Genomic DNA, 16473 nt, shown 5'->3' with positions numbered 1-16473 from the left:
ACAAAAACGAACATAGAAAAACAAACAGACTGCCCACCCCAAATCACGCCCTGACCATACTAAAACAAAGACAAAACAAAGGAACTAAGGTCAGAACGTGACAGCTAGTTCTATTCTATGACTCAACATTAAGAGTTAGCTATCTGCTAACCAACTAGCTCTGTTTAGCTTAGCTTCATACGTTGCCGGTGCCCCTGGGGCAGCATATTTGTCATCCCCATTTTTTAAAGTTCATATGGCTTATTCAACTTAACATTTCAATAAAGCAAATTACTTACTTATATGTTCAACACCTAGCTAGCTAGCTCTATGTATTAATTTAACATTAGTAGCTAAGAGGTTTCTAAATGCTTAGCTAGCAAGCTTGCGCTGATTAGCTTAGCATTTTGCTGCTAGCTTGCTACATTTTACTATTTGCTTCAAGACAGGAGACCAGTTGTATCCTAGCGATATTGTCACGTTTGTCTGACTACTGTAACACAATAATGATTTCAAAATGTTTTATTTACAAGATTCTCAGTTCAAAACATGTTTTCAAAAGTTGTGCATCTGGCAAACTTTGCCCATTGAACTTTTAGAAACCAATCACATTTGTTCTGCCTTAAACCAATTAAAATTGACTACACTTATGTAACCCTGCATGTAGGTAGGTCCCATTCACCAAGCTAATGTACAGTAAGCATGCCTGTTTGTTGGTGAACTAAAGCCACACATTATATCTCTGTCTATGTTCAGACAAGTCAATCATTTTCAACACCCTTTCCCTAATAACTCCACACCCGACAGCAGGTGTCCTCAATGAAGCTCACTCAGTGGACCTTCACCACATAAAAGACAACCTTGTATCCAGCCAACACAGTCGCTCCCTACAAGCGTATTTTGGCATCTCTGTCAGTGTATTTGGAGTCTGTAGCATAGTATTATCTTGGCCCAGTGGGACAGAAAACAGGGTGGGTATATGTTAATCTAAAGGCTTCCACTGGCTTCGGTTCAACTGGCGCCTAGCCGAATGAGTGTGCTCGCATACTATTTGTCCATCTTGAGACGTCATAGCCATTATTTGTCATTCAACGATATAATCAGAATAGTTTTTGCAGAGGAGATCTTAGTTGCGCAATTTCACATCTAACTAAGATGTTTAGTGGAGTATTTCTCAAGTGGAAAAAATGAGTCGTCTATCGTTGAATGGCAACAAACACTTCATTGAAGAATCCGTCTTGCCTCGAGAAAAAATGTTCTGTGTACGAACAGCCCAAAAAAACCTTCACAAAGATGAAAAGGACCATAATATATGCACAAACGGTTTCGGTCTGTTTAGGATATCCCTGAAAAACAGAAATGGGTTACCTCTGGTTTGTTCAGCCATTCCTATGGGGGAAATAAATGGGGAAATTTATTTTCGAGGGATAAACCACTGAAAATTAGATCTGAGGTTAACACAGGCTTAGGAAATCTTATACATTTTGATCTATGAGATAATATCCGTCAGTTAACATTACCTGTATGTCTTATAAAGCCTTTATGTGCTTCTTTTTATTACATAAATGCTTACAAATGATCCAAAAGTGACATTGGCTGATGAAGACTATCTCATAGAACAAAACATATAAGATACCCTAAGCCTGTGTTTACCACAGACTTTATATTCAGCGTTTATCTAAAAACCCTCCACAAAACCTATTCATTTCCCCAACGTCTTTGACCAACGAGCCATGGCAGAGTTAGTGCCTACAAAAAGACGTCATTACTATTGCTCTCTATTGTGGACTAAAAAGAGTGCCCAAGAATGTAGGAATGAAGGAAGTGGCGAACAGGTGGGGAGAGGTGTGTTTGTTATAGCCTATCTGGGAGAGAAAGGGATCATCTCAATTGCATACTCCTCTCTCCTCACCTCCTTCTCAAAACCAATTGGATGAGAAAGCCAGAGGTCCCTCCCCTCTGACCTTCTCCTCCAATGGGTTTCGAGAAGGAGAGAAGACGCGAGGAGTATAATTGAGATGCCATGTCTGAATACTATAAAGCTTTCACAAGTATGGGTATGTGACATTTTGAAAATCGAGTATACTAAAAATGACCAGATGTCATACTCATTTCGGTTTTGACAAAAGCTGATTAATTAGATATGGGGATGCAACGAATAGCGGGTAACAATGCAATTTCACATGACACATTGTCTGTATGCAAAAATAGAACGTCTTACAGTATTAGGTGGTGGGCCGAATCAATCCCCTTCAAGGGAGGTGCTGATTTTTCTTATGATTCTTATGATGACTATAAAAATGTTGGCACATTCAATTCTTCACATTATGGCACATTATCATAAAAAGTACATTTCAACACTCTGTCTGCTCTTATTAAAACTCAAGCTGATTTCTGTATTTGTGTGATGAGCTCCCAAAGACTGAAATAAGATAAATATCTGTTTTTGAGTGCACTTGAAATTTGCAGCATGCAATACAAATTGTATTGATCACATGAAGAGGTAACTCTGTTGACCACTTAGGCAATTTATTGAATGATAGCCAATGTTACGGGTTGACTATCCTAGCCAGCTACTGTAAACGTAAATTTGCCTGCTGAATTACATTTTTGAATCATGTTTTGGAATGATTATATGACTAATTTCAAGTAACTAGTTGCAGGCTTAAAGAAACATGAAATCAAATACTTTGCATAGAATAGGCATATTAGCCAACACAGCATATCCTACACTGTCACGCCCTGGTCTTAGTATTTTGTGTTTTCTTTATTAATTTGGTCAGGCCGGGGTGTGACATGGGTTTTGTATGTGGTGTGTTTTGTCTTGGGGTTTTTGTTAGGTATTGGGTTTGTATTATAGTAAGGGTATCTAGCATAGTTTATGGCTGTCTGGAATGGTTCTCAATCAGAGGCAGGTGTTTATCGTTGTCTCTGATTGGGAACCATATTTAGGCAGCCATATTCTTTGAGTGTTTCGTGGGTGATTGTTCCTGTCTCTGTGTTTGTTTGCACCAGATAGGCTCAGTCACTTTGGTTTTTCTTTTTTCCTTGTTTTGGAAGAGAAGAGAAGAGAAGAGAACGAGCGCCATTCTCCTTGCGGAGATGGTGCTAAATCCATCAACACGGTCGGTCCCTGGGATTGGGCTGGCCAACACGATTTGGTTTGCTTGGAAGGAAAAGGAGTTGGAGCCTTTAGGACGGGAAACTTTTGGAAGGATAATATTGATGGGGATTCTAAAGCTGACGGTGAAGGACGTGTTTTGTTTCCAAGGCAACTCGTTGGAGGGAGCATACGACGTGGCACTATATACAGAGGAGAAACACGATGATATCCTGAGAAGGGCAAGAGCAGTGGGAGGTGAGAGGCCGATGAGCCACTGAAATAACAAGCCTGGCGAAGAACAACTTTAGGGTTGTAACTGTCAACATTTACAACCCATACGTTAATAAGGACGAAGAGGTGAGGGCCTTTCTGGGGAGATACATGGATAACGTCTCCTCAGCAAGGCACCTCAAAGACTCCCTTGGGTTTTGGAATGGGAGGAGAGGCTTCCAGGCCCTCCTCAGGGAGGACCCAAAGGGACATGGTGGCTACCTCCATCCTCCTGCTATGTTCTCCCTAGGGGCTGACAGGGGGACGTTGTTTTATGCACGTCAGCCCCCATTTTGCAGGCGCTGTATGGCCTACGGCCACATATTCGCTTCGTGAAGCACAAGAAAATGCAGATTTTGTGGTTCTGAGGAACACGAGACGAGGGATTGTGACAAGCCTAAGGCGTGCCACGGGTCAGCACACCTGTGGAGGGGGTGCCTGGCTCGTCAGAGATCATATGCGTCTGCGGCTGGGGGGGAGCAGGAGCGGGGGATGGGGGAAGAAGAGGAGGGGAAGGAAGCACGCCTCATGACCAGAGTACAGGTCCAGAGGGGAAGGCTGCAAGGAAGGAGGAGGAGCAAGAAGCGGCGGATGGAAGAGAGAAGGAAACAGAAGGCATGGGAAAAGCGGCGGAAGAAAGCAACCGAGTGGAGGAGCATGAGAGAGAAGAAAGCGAGGGAGGAGTGTTGGAGAAGGAGACGGTGGAAGAGCAAGTGGACTGGGGGGAAAGTGCCCTGGTGGAAGAGATGAGGGGTATGGTGGAGGAGCTGGCAGGGGGAGGGTGGTTTCTCTCCACTGCCGCCATCACCAAAGAAGAGAATGAAGAGGAGGGTGCGATTGGCCGACAGTGAGAGGGAGGGGATGGCCAAGAGAGTGATGGGGGTGGGAGAAACCTCTGGGTTGCTGCTGGTTTCCCCAGGCCCTCAACTTCTGTTGGGTGGGGACACACCTAACAAGACTCAGGACTGGGTACAGGAGGAGGTGGGGAGTTTTTTGTTTGGGGACTCAGCCTCCCGATTTTTTTCCAAACCAGCTGCAGCACTGGGGAGGGGAGGAGTGTGGGGGTAGACCCAGGGTGCAGGGCACCGACAAACACTATTCCTGCATCCTGGGTTGGTGAGATGGAGGAAGAGGGGGATGTCGGGAGTACGGATGGTGTTCTCACCGGTAGATATGGAGCAGGGGAGCATCGGGTGAGTCTCCTGTTTTTGTTTTTTTTCTGTCTGGGTTTAGAATTTGAGTGTATTACATGTTTTTATTTTTTTATTTCATGGGGTCTAATTTTACTTTTGTTAGTTTAAATGTAAGGGGTTTAAGGGATTTTGTTAAGAGGAGGGCGGTTTTGAGTTATTTGGAGGGTGTGGGGTTTGATTTTTGTTTTTTACAGGAGGTTCACCTGAGGGATGGAGGGGATGTTAGTAGGTTTAAGAGGGAGTGGGACAAGGGGGAGTCGGTTTGGGGTATTGGGGGGGTGCACTCATCGGGGGTAGGGATTTTGTGTGGGCACAGGGAGGTAAAAGTGGAGGATTCTTTTGTGGTAATGCAGGGGAGGGTTATAGGGGTGGATGTCACGATAAGGGATTGTAAATTTAGATTAGTGGTGGTGTATGGGCCACAGGTGGTGGCAGACAGGAGGGAGATGGTGGACTGTCTAATACAGATTTAGGAATAGGGGGGGATAGCAGTGCAGGCGCCATCACCAGGCTAATGGCTTGCCATGGTCTGGTTGATGGTGGTCTGCACACTACTCCGAAAATGGCCGGTCCTACATGGTGCAACTCCAGGGGGGTTGAGCGGAGGCTCGACTATATTTTTGTACCCAGGTCTTTGGGTAAGTTGTCTGGGCGGCTGTTGCCTGTTTTCTTTTCGGATCACGACGGGGTGCTCCTGCAGGTGGGGTCGCCAGTCTGCCTCTTTGGTAGGGGGTACTGGAAGTTAGATCGGGATGTGCTGGAGGAGCAGGCTTTTGTTGACGGGTTTTATGGTTTCTTTTGGAGGCTTGAAGGCCTCCGGTCCATGTGCGAGGGGTGTTAGAGTGGTGGGAATTAGTTAAGGTGAGGATTAGGGCTTTTATAATAGGGTATTGCAAGAGGAAAAAAAGGGAGGAGAGGAGGGAGGTGGATCGTATCCAAAGGTTAATTGAACTCGAGTACGAGGCAGGCAACCTCGGCGGGTCGTTTGACTGGGAGAGATCCGCTACCCTAAAGGCGCAGCTCAGGGAGTTGCAGGAGCGGAAGGCTCGAGCTTTCCTGGAGCGTGCGCATAGTGGCTTTCTAGAACACAATGAGACTCGTTCCGCTATGTTCTTTAAGTCGGTTAGGGCCAGACAGAGTAGGAAGGTAATGCATGGCGTTAGGGAAGAAAATGGTAGTATAGTTAGAGAACCAGAGGATATGGTCAGGGTGACAACTGATCATTTCCAAGGTTTATTTAAGGAAAGGGAAATAGATGTAGAGCAGGGAAATGTGTTTTTAGAACACTTGTCCAGGCGGTTGCCGGAGGACATTAGAGAAGTGATGGAGGCCCAGATTTCACTAGAAGAGGTTGAGAGCGCTCTTAGGAGGATGGGAAAAGGGAAGGTGCCTGGGATGGATGGGCTGCCAGCTGAGTTTTATCTCAAGTTTTGGGGTATACTTGGACCAGTGGTCCTCGAAGTCTTGAAGGCCATCCTTGAGACGGGGGTCCAGGGTGGGATCAATGGCTGTTGGTGTGCTGTCACTTTTATATAAGAAGGGGGAAGTAACAGACCTTGGCAACTGGCGGCCGTTGACCATGCTGTGTGTAGATTACAAGCTACTTGCAAAGGTTTTAGTAGACCGGTTGCGCACAGCCCTTCCCTACGTCGTCCATGAGGATCAGACGTGCGGGGTAGAGGGCCGCTCTATTAGATGGAACCTACAGTTAATCAGGGACTCCATCGCTTGGGTTGAAGATAGAGGACTGCCTTTAATGGTAGCAGCGCTAGATCAGGCGAAAGCCTTTGATCGCGTGAATAGATCCTTTTTATTCAGAGTGTTAGGTCGATTAGGATTTGGGGAGAAGTTCATAGGATGGATTCGTACATGATATGTCGGAGCGGGGTGCCGAGTTAGTGTAAATAGTCACTTGGGTGACGTTTTTGACCTCTCGTCTGGGGTCAGGCAGGGGTGCCCACTCTCGGCTCTCCTCTTCGTTCTGTACATGGAGCCTCTGGGGGCTGCCATTAGGGCAGACACAGGGGTGGAAGGCTTGTTGATCCCTGGAAGTGGTGGGCTGCGTGTTAAGATGACGCAGTACGCTGACGACACTTCCTTGCTGCTGTGCAAGGACTCGTGCCTGACAAGGTCCCTTGCCATCTTTGGGGATTTCACCCGAGCGTCGGGAGCGGTTCTGAACCATGCAAAGTCTTCCGTCAAGTTTTTCGCTAGATGGCGCGGTAGAACGGATGTGCCTGGGGGGTTATCTCTCTGTGAGGGGGCCCTGAGGATTCTCGGGGTCCATTTTGAGACCTCCGGCTCAGCGACGCTAAACTGGAACATGCGTATCGCAGTGGTACAGAGGAAGCTAGCAATGTGGAAGGCTAGGTATTTGTCTTTTATGGGCAAAGTCCTGGTCCTAAAGGTGGATGTGTTGCCGTCTCTTTTGTATTTGGCGTACATCTACCCATTGCCGGCTTGTCTGAGGAGGCCTCTAGTGAGGCTTGTGTTTCAGTTCATGTGGAGTGGCAGGTGCGAGTGGGTCGCCAGGGCACGCATGCTCTGTCCCATCGGGAGGGAGGTAGGGGGTACCACATTTCCCCCTCAAGCTGGACGCAATTTTGTTTCTTTCTTGTTAACGGAGCTTGCTCATCCAGTGATACACCCGTCCGGTTACCTCCTGCGGGTGTTCTTCTCGTATCAGGCGAGAAGCTTAATGGTGTGGTCTAACACGGGTCCTCGGGCGGAACAGCTGCCGTGGCACTTTGGTCATGCGGCCAAGTGGCTGCGTGCGCACCCTGAGGTTGAAGTTGCCCGAGTAGGTTTAGATCACAGGCACCTGTACGAGGAGGTCAGAGAGGCAGGGAGTCCGGCGCCTGTAGTGGGCATCTCGGAAGTGGTCTGGGAGGGAGTGCAGGCGCGGGGTCTGGACAACAGGCTCAAGGACCTGAATTGGTTGAGCCTCCATAAGTGCTTGCCGGTACGTTCCATCATGTAGCGGTATAGTTTGGTGCAATCCCCACCTGTCCAAGATCCTCTTGTGGCAGGGAGGAGACTGTGCGCCATGTCTTTTGGGACTGTGCCTTTGCCGGAGTAGTATGGGCTAGGGCACGGGTGTTGTTAGGTTTGGTAAGGGGGATTTTGTATTGACGTGGGCCAGGTTAGAGAGAGGTGTAGGGAGAGCGAGAGGGACGGATAGGGACAGGTTTCTGCTCTGGCTTCTCATGAGTCTCTTTAAACGGGGGCTGTGGGAAGCCAGGCAGAACATGGTGAAGACAGGGAGAGATTGGGGGTGGGAGGGATAGTGAGGAGGGTGGAAGGAGATTTGAGGGGGAGGATGAAGAGGGAGGAGAGGAAGTGGGGGCAGCATGCTGCTCGGGAGAGGTGGAAGGGGGGTTTAAGGCTGGGTGTCATTTAGATTTGTAAGGGGATAGATTAGGGACGGGGAGATAGGGAAAGGTAGTTTGTAGGGTGACGGGGAGGGAAGATGCTCCCCTGAGGTTTTGTTTGGGGTTTTTGTTTTGTTTAGTTAAATTAAAATACCATTGTTGGAGTATGTATGAAAATTATGAGTTGTAAAGAATGAATGGTAATAGAAGGTAATAAATAATTTTTTATAAAAAAAAAAAAATAGGCTGTTTAGGTTTTCTCACATTTATTGTTTTTTGTTAGTTTCTTCATGTATAGTTATCTTCATTAAAAAATCATGAATAACAATCACGCTGCATTTTGGTCCGATCCTTGCTACACCTCTTCGTCAGAGGAGGAGATAGAAGAAAACCATTACCTAGAAATGTAACCTTCTCTAAAAACAGCTGGGCAAAATGTATACAATATGCTCTGCAATAAGATGGCTTGAGTTTGTTTTGTAAACCAGATGAGTTCTCAAATGTCAGTAGCTGCCCAATACCATGGTGGGCCTGCATAACGTTGGATGCATTGGAATATAAAGGTATGGAGAATGATAAAGAGTCTGCAGGATTATAGAACAAGCAATTGGGAAATGAATGTTTTACGTTTCAAATACTACATTTTCAGTGAATATATTTAAGAGGTTTAAAAGACGAGCCAAACTTTCCTACTAACCTTCGAAAATTTGACAGTGCCAAATTCTTGCCAATCCATTATTCTACTACGAGCTATGGCTGAGTGTGAAGCATGTTTTCCATAATATACGTTTCATGCATACTGTACATTTGAACAAAGAACACCATCACATTTAGCGTTTCACCATTTATTGAGTATGGAGACAAATATCAAAAAGGTGTCACAGGAAGTATTTCAAGTGTCTAAATATAGTGTAACCTACTAATCTATGTATATAGAGAAAGAGGTGCCGTGGGGGGCACAATCACACAACGCTGCAATCCGGAAATGAGCGCTTTACCATCTATGCCAAAAGCTTGAGCCTCTAATGGAGGCAGTAGAACTGTCATCAACACATGCTTCTGTATTCCCCTCCTCTAGGAGCATTTGTGTGCCCAGGCCCCATAGGTGTATCGGAAGGATCCCACCCTGGTCACCAATGTAGCCAATGGATGTAGAGAGAAAGAAGTGCTTCAGCAGAATGCATAGCCCAGAGATGAGAACTCTACCATCTATGACAAAGGCCTGGGCTCCTGATGGGGACAATAGAATTCTCATCGCCACATGTTACACTAGTAAAACAATCTGTTTCTCACCTCCTCAGACTGATTCTATATTGAATTTGGTCTTTGAGATGCTCTACCAAGCATGTGTATCTGTAGTTAGTGCTCTTCAACTCTAAAATGCACTAGACTGTGTAGACCGTATAAGACAAAAACCCACAAAGAAAAGACCACTGGCAACCACAACCACAACCACTCTGCAGGTGTAGCAGTTTTAAGAGGTGCATTTAAAGGGAAGGTCATCAATAGCAAGACTCACCACTCTGGACGTTGGTTCATTTTAAATAGTACATTTCAACAGTGAAATGTTTTTATTAGGGAATATTTATGCATCCAACAACAAACAAAACAACAGGATATTACTTCAAGAATTTGAAGAAGAAATTAATGGAATTATAGGTGTATTTCAGGATATCGAAATGATCTTATTTGGAGATTTTAATTCTGTATCTAATGTGATGATTGAGAGATATCCCCCTCCTAACAGATCCAGCAGAGTTAATCCTGAGTTTAATAACCAATGTCTTGGCTTTGGATTAGTTGATATTTGGAGATCTAAACATCCTGATAAAAAGGAATTCACTTGGAGTAACAAGGACATGTCCAGACAGTCAAGAATTGACATCTGGTTGATTTCTAATTCAGTAGATAATTCTGTTGTGAAGGTATCAATTGAACCATCAATTCTTACTGATCATGAAGTTATATTGTTATCTTTAAATATTAATGGATCTGAAGTTAAACCGAATCGGAGTTATTAGAAACTCAATAGTAGACTGTTGGAAGATGATAATTTCAAGATGGATGCCAAAGATATTATACAAGACAATTGGAGGAAAGCCCAACTATTTAAGTCTTACGGGATATATTGGGAATTAATGAAGTATGAAATAAGACAAACAGCCACGAAGAGAGGAAAATAAATTGCTGAACTTAAAAGATTGAGGGAAGATAAACATGTTAAGGAAATACTTTCTCTAATCTCTATGGAGGACCTTGATGAAGAAGGAAAGGCTCAGTTATTCCCTTTACAACTAGAAATGGACCGAATGTATGAAGAAAGAGCAAAAGGGACATTTGTAAGATCAAGATGGAGATGGTTGGAGGAAGGGGAAAAAAAGAAAATACTTTCACAATTTAGAAAGAAGAAATTCTGAATTTACATCTATTCATAAGCTCAATAAACAGTGGGGCATATTTAGTCAGCCACCAATTGTGCAAGTTCTCCCACTTAAAAAGATGAGAGAGGCCTGTAATTTTCATCATAGGTACACTTCAACTATGACAGACAAAATGAGAAAAAAAAATCCAGAAAATCACATTGTAGGATTTTTAATGAATTTATTTGCAAATTATGGTAGCACGATTTCTGGCTCTCACAGACCTGTAAGTTCTTCTTTAAGAGGCTCCTCTGTCCTCCACTCATTACCTGTATTAATGGCACCTGTTTGAACTTGTTATCAGTATAAAAGACACCTGTCCACAACCTCAAACAGTCACACTCCACTATGGCCAAGACCAAAGAGCTGTCAAAGGACACCAGAAACAAAATTGTAGACCTGCACCAGGCTGGGAAGACTGAATCTGCAATAGGTAAGCAGCTTGGTTTGAAGAAATCAACTGTGGGAGCAATTATTAGGAAATGGAAGACATACAAGACCACTGATAATCTCCCTCGATCTGGGGCTCCACGCAAGATCTCACCCCGTGGGGTCAAAATGATCACAAGAACGGTGAGCAAAAATCCCAGAATCACATGGGGGGACCTAGTGAATGGCCTGCAGAGAGCTGGGACCAAAGTAACAAAGCCTACCATCAGTAACACACTACACCGCCAGGGACTCAAATCCTGCAGTGCCAGACGTGTCCCCCTGCTTAAGCCAGTACATGTCCAGGGCCGTCTGAAGTTTGCTAGAGAGCATTTGGATGATCCAGAAGAAGATTGGGAGAATGTCATATGGTCAGATGAAACCAAAGTGGAACTTTTTGGTAAAAACTCAACTCGTTGTGTTTTGAGGACAAAGAATGCTGAGTTGCATCCAAAGAACACCATACCTACTGTGAAGCATGGGTGTGGAAACATCATGCTTTGGGGCTGTTTTTCTGCAAAGGGACCAGGACGACTGATCCGTGTAAAGGAAAGAATGAATGGGGCCATGTATCGTGAGCCTAGCCAGTCTCCAGATCTCAACCCCATAGAAAATCTTTGGAGGGAGTTGAAAGTCCATGTTGCACAGCAACAGCCCCAAAACATCACTGCTCTAGAGGAGATCTGCATGGAGGAATGGGCCAAAATACCAGCAACAGTGTGTGAAAACCTTGTGAAGACTTACAGAAAACGTTTGACCTCTGTCATTGCCAACAAAGGGTATATAACAAAGTATTGAGATAAACTTTTGTTATTGACCAAGTACTTATTTTCCACCATAATTTGCAAATAAATTCATAAAAAATCCTACAATGTGATTTTCTGGATTTTTTTTCTCATTTTGTCTGTCATAGTTGAAGTGTACCTATGATGAAAATTACAGGCCTCTCTCATCTTTTTAAGTGGGAGAACTTGCACAATTTGTGGCTGACTAAATACTTTTTTGCCCCACTGTAGATGGCAAAGAAAATGAAAACCCCAAAGATATTTCAAAATAATGTTTCAGAATTCTATGGTAACCTTTATACCAGTAATGCCTGTCCTACTAATGACATATCTGCCTTTCTAGACTCTGTCAAAGACTATGCAAAATTCATAGATGAAGACTTCCGAAAGTCTTGTGATGAAATTATTTCTATTAATGAAATAAAAAAATGTATCAGCAAGTTAAAAGAGAACAAATCTCCAGCAAATGTTGGCATTATCAGTGAATTCTATATGTATTTTCAGGAGGATATTATTTAATTTATATTTAATGTTTTTAAGGAGGCAATTGATTTATGGGTCCTGCCTGTTTCTATGACACTGGGCCTAATTTATGTAATACCCAAACCAAACAAAGATTCTATGATGTTAGAAAATTGGAGACCAATCACATTAATGAACAATGATGGAAAGCTACTTGCATCCATCTTTGCAGAAAGACTTAAAAAAGGTATTGACCAAATCATTGACGATAGCCAGTCTGGTTTTATGAAGGGCAGACATATATGTAATAATATTCGACTAGTATTGGACTTGACAGACTATATTGAGCACGTTATGGAAGATAGCTTTATTTTATTTGTAGACTTTCACAAGGCATTTGATACAGTTGAACATTATTTTCTTTTTGAGACTCTTTGATTTTTTTGGTTTTGGTCAATATTTTCAAAGTGTAATTAAGACACTTTACAATAATAGTAACAGCTCTGTTAAATTATCTTATGGATCTTCAAAGATTTGACATTAGACATGGAATTAAACAAGGATGCCCAATTTCTCCTTTCTTATTTTTATTCATCACACAAGTTATGGCACTTCATATAAATAAGGATAGTTTTAGGGGTATTCAGATACAAGACAAAAATATAAAATGTTCACAATTGGCTGACGACGCCACCATTGTTTTGAAAGATCAGACATCTGTGTCATTGTGCTGCGTGACAAAACTGCATATTTTAGAGTGGACTTTTATTGTCCTCAGCACTGGGTGCACCTGTGTAATGATCATGCTGTTTAAACAGCTTCTGGATATGGCATACCTGTCAGGGGATGGATTATCTTGGCAAATGAGAAATGCTCACTGACAGATAAGCTTTGAAATGTGTTGTGTTTATATATTCCTTCAGTGTAGCTATTATTTATTCATTTTGTACTGTTTTTGGTTAGGTACTTTTTAAAAAAACCCAAAGTGGATTTCTGTTCTCATTGAAAAGGGTTTCTTGTTTGTAATACTAATAAAAAAATGGATATCGGTACATCTACTGTTGGTGTGTTTTACTTTCAAAATGTCAACATAAAAAAAATGCACTCGCACACCTGAGCCATCTTCTTGCAGGTGCACGATAACAAATAGAAAAAATAAACCTGCACACCGCTCTTGCTAGTATCTATATTTTTTATTGAAGCTTATGTGTCGGCCTCTTGGCTTTCGTCAGAGATATTTGTTATACAAAACTAAGTAAACCATATTTGTTAAAAAAAACTATAATGGATTTAATTACTATGATGCTTTTCATAATCTCAAAGTGATTAAAAAGCAAAAAAGCAATACATCGTCATGAGTAGCCTAGTTATAGTTGGCTAGGTCAACCAGTAGAGGTCGCCACTCTGCAGCCCAGCAATAATGAGGAAAGATCCCTTTGTGGCTGGGACCGTAGATTTTACTGGGCTTGTGGCTGTCTAAAACCCTGCTGTTTGTTGCTGTTTAAATCTGTTCTGGAACCTGCCATGTCTGGAAGGGTGTGGAGTACCAGCGTTAGCCTACATTGCTGCCATGGCATCCAAAGCCAAAGGTGGGAGTCATGGAGAGGACGGTGTTCCTCTATCACAGGGGAAGGATCTTTTAAATGATCAAAAAGGGATCTACAAGCAGTTGTTACAACAACTGGAAAAATAGCTTCAAGAGCTTTGTCTAAATTCGGATGAATCCCACTAACAAGAGAATGGACGATCTGAGCAGAGAGGTCCAGGACCTTAAGAACAGTATACAGTTTACCCAGGGAGAGGTGGATGTCCTGAAAGAAACTTGCAGCAAGAGTACAACTAACTGTAAGTCCTCTCAAGATGACATCAGCACTCTCGTTGAATCATTACTACCAATGACTGGGAAAACAAACTATCTAGGGACAATCCAGGAGGAATAACATTGTTGTGGATAGCATACCAGAGTCTTCACATGAGAATTGGGCCGAGTCTGAGGAGAATGTAAGAAAAAATTATCACTGAAAAGCTGGAAATAAATCTATATGAAGATTGAGGTGGAGCTCAAGCAACAGGTCTGGAAAACATGTAACCAGACTAGGTGACAGACCCAGGCCGACAGTGGTCAAGTTACTAAGGGTTAAGGGCAAGATGGCTGTTCTGGAGAGAGCCAAGAACTTGAGAGGAACCAACATCTTCCTCAACGAGGACTTCTCTGAAGCTGTGCACCAGATGTGGGAAGAATTTATCCCAGTTAAGAAATCTGCCAGAGAGCATTGGAACATTGCACCTTTATAACAAAACCGTTTGATATTGGCAATAATTTCAAGAACTATTTCACTAGTAAAATGGAAAAACTCAGAAGTGAATGACAACATTGAACAGTGAACCATCATATTTTTGTATAAAATCTAATAATGAAAGAGAAGGATTTATGTTTTAAATTTGGTCAATTTCATGAGGGAGAGGTGGAAAAACTATTGTTCTAATAAGCCACAAGGTATAGATAACCTTGATGGGAAACTATTGTTCTAATAAGCCACTAGGTATAGATAACCTTGATGGGAAATGATTGTTCTAATAAGCCACTAGGTATAGATAATCTTGATGGGAAACTATTGTTCTAATAAGCCACTAGGTATAGATAACCTTGATGGGAAACTATTGTTCTAATAAGCCACTAGGTATAGATAACCTTGATGGGAAACTATTGTTCTAATAAGCCACTAGGTATAGATAACCTTGATGGGAAACTATTGTTCTAATAAGCCACTAGGTATATATAACCTTGATGGGAAACTATTGTTCTAATAAGCCACTAGGTATAGATAACCTTGATGGGAAACTATTGTTCTAATAAGCCACTAGGTATAGATAACCTTGATGGGAAACTATTGTTCTAATAAGCCACTAGGTATAGATAACCTTGATGGGAAACTATTGAGAAGGGTAGCAGACTGTATTGCCAGCCCTTTTTGATACATCTAAAGGAGGGTGTGTACACAGGCGTGGAAGGAAACAAAACAGCCTAAAAATTGTCAAGCACCCTTTCCTGGCTCTAACAACCGCCCAGTTTGTTGCCTGTTCTTAGTAAACTGATGCAGAGGATTGTGTTTGGACGTTGATTAATGCAGCCCCCCGCACCTCTCTGATTCAGAGGGGTTGGGTTAAATGCGAAAGAAAACATTTCAGTTGAAGGTATTCAGTTGTACAACTGACTTTCTCTTTCTTTATTTCAAACTGTGATCTTTCAAAAATGTTCTTAACCTATATACGTTTTACAGGCTTGTTTTGTTTCTGAGTGCTCAGTTGTCTTGTACGTCGTGGCATACTGCATACTTCATACTTTTCAATAAACAGTATGCAGTTTAAGTAAGTAGTAGGCAAGCCAGATTTCAGACATGGCCGGGGTGAAACTCTGGGGTGCCAGTTTCAAAGATATGGAAAAATACTGTCGCCTGCCTTGCTTTAGATGTACTGTGATCATGTTCCTGACCTGTCAAGATGATTTCCTTCTTGTGGATTTTCTAAATGGATAGCGGAGAAAGTTTCATGAGCGCGGCGGTGCCTTCAAGACACCATGAGATCAGTTTTTCCTTATCGTTTTTGGAGATCCTCCATGGACGACTTACCTTTTCTTTTACGGGGGAAATATTATTTGAATGTGCAAAGACTGTAAACTGAACTGAATCAGCTAAAATGAATTGAAAAAGGGAAAAGAAAGAAGAGACTTTTCATTCCAGTTTTGGGGTGCGTCTCGACTAAACGTGGGTAGCCTTAACCAAAACTAAAAGGTCATTTAAGGTTACTGGGTCATTGATGAGGATTATGGAACATTGAAAATATATTATTCGTGGGGGGGTTATTCTTATTATTTCTGAAGCATATTATTTGCGTTGAGAAAATGGTTTGTGCTGGGTTTATTGGAATGCATATTATTGAATTGACAGATCACATACCATGTTCCCATATTTCTTTCTTGCTGTAAACCCCCTTAAAAAGTATATTAAATATGATTGTTATAATGTAACAAGCCCTCAATATCCTTCAATCCTTAATGAAAAAACAATGTGACATCCATGCAGCTAGTACTGAAAGAACATTTCCACTAAAGACCTATTTTCTCTGTAGTAAGATTAACCAGACACAAACCAGAGGGCAGAGAGGACAGACGAGATGGTCATGTCTCAACGTAGGAGAATCAGCAGTGAAACTAACCTCACACGGTGCAAGTCTCATTCCAGAGCCCATCTACAGTCCCACTTTGGGGCAGGGGAATGTAGCTTGGACGGAGAACAAACTTTCCCACCCTCCAGTCAAAATCAAATAGAATTTCTTCTTCTGTTGAATTTGACATCAGATAATTGCAGCCCCTTAGGAATGGTGGGCTGGTAATGAAATGCCGGACAGTTTTATCCCATTAGAGTGATTAAAGCCAATACATTATTTGCAACTTCAGCTGCT

General features: G+C 42.7%; 1 protein-coding gene across 1 annotated transcript in view; it reads right to left on the bottom strand.

Annotated features, from left to right (window-relative positions):
* The window catches only part of LOC112250546 (MAM domain-containing glycosylphosphatidylinositol anchor protein 2), a 330034-nt gene that overhangs the window by 17235 nt on the left and 296326 nt on the right, over positions 1 to 16473 (bottom strand). The window lies entirely within an intron of this gene.

Source organism: Oncorhynchus tshawytscha, linkage group LG05 (genome assembly GCF_018296145.1).
Source record: "Oncorhynchus tshawytscha isolate Ot180627B linkage group LG05, Otsh_v2.0, whole genome shotgun sequence".
Taxonomy (NCBI): domain Eukaryota; kingdom Metazoa; phylum Chordata; class Actinopteri; order Salmoniformes; family Salmonidae; genus Oncorhynchus; species Oncorhynchus tshawytscha.
Note: the sequence above shows the minus strand (reverse complement) of the source record. Positions and strands in the feature narration are given on the sequence as shown.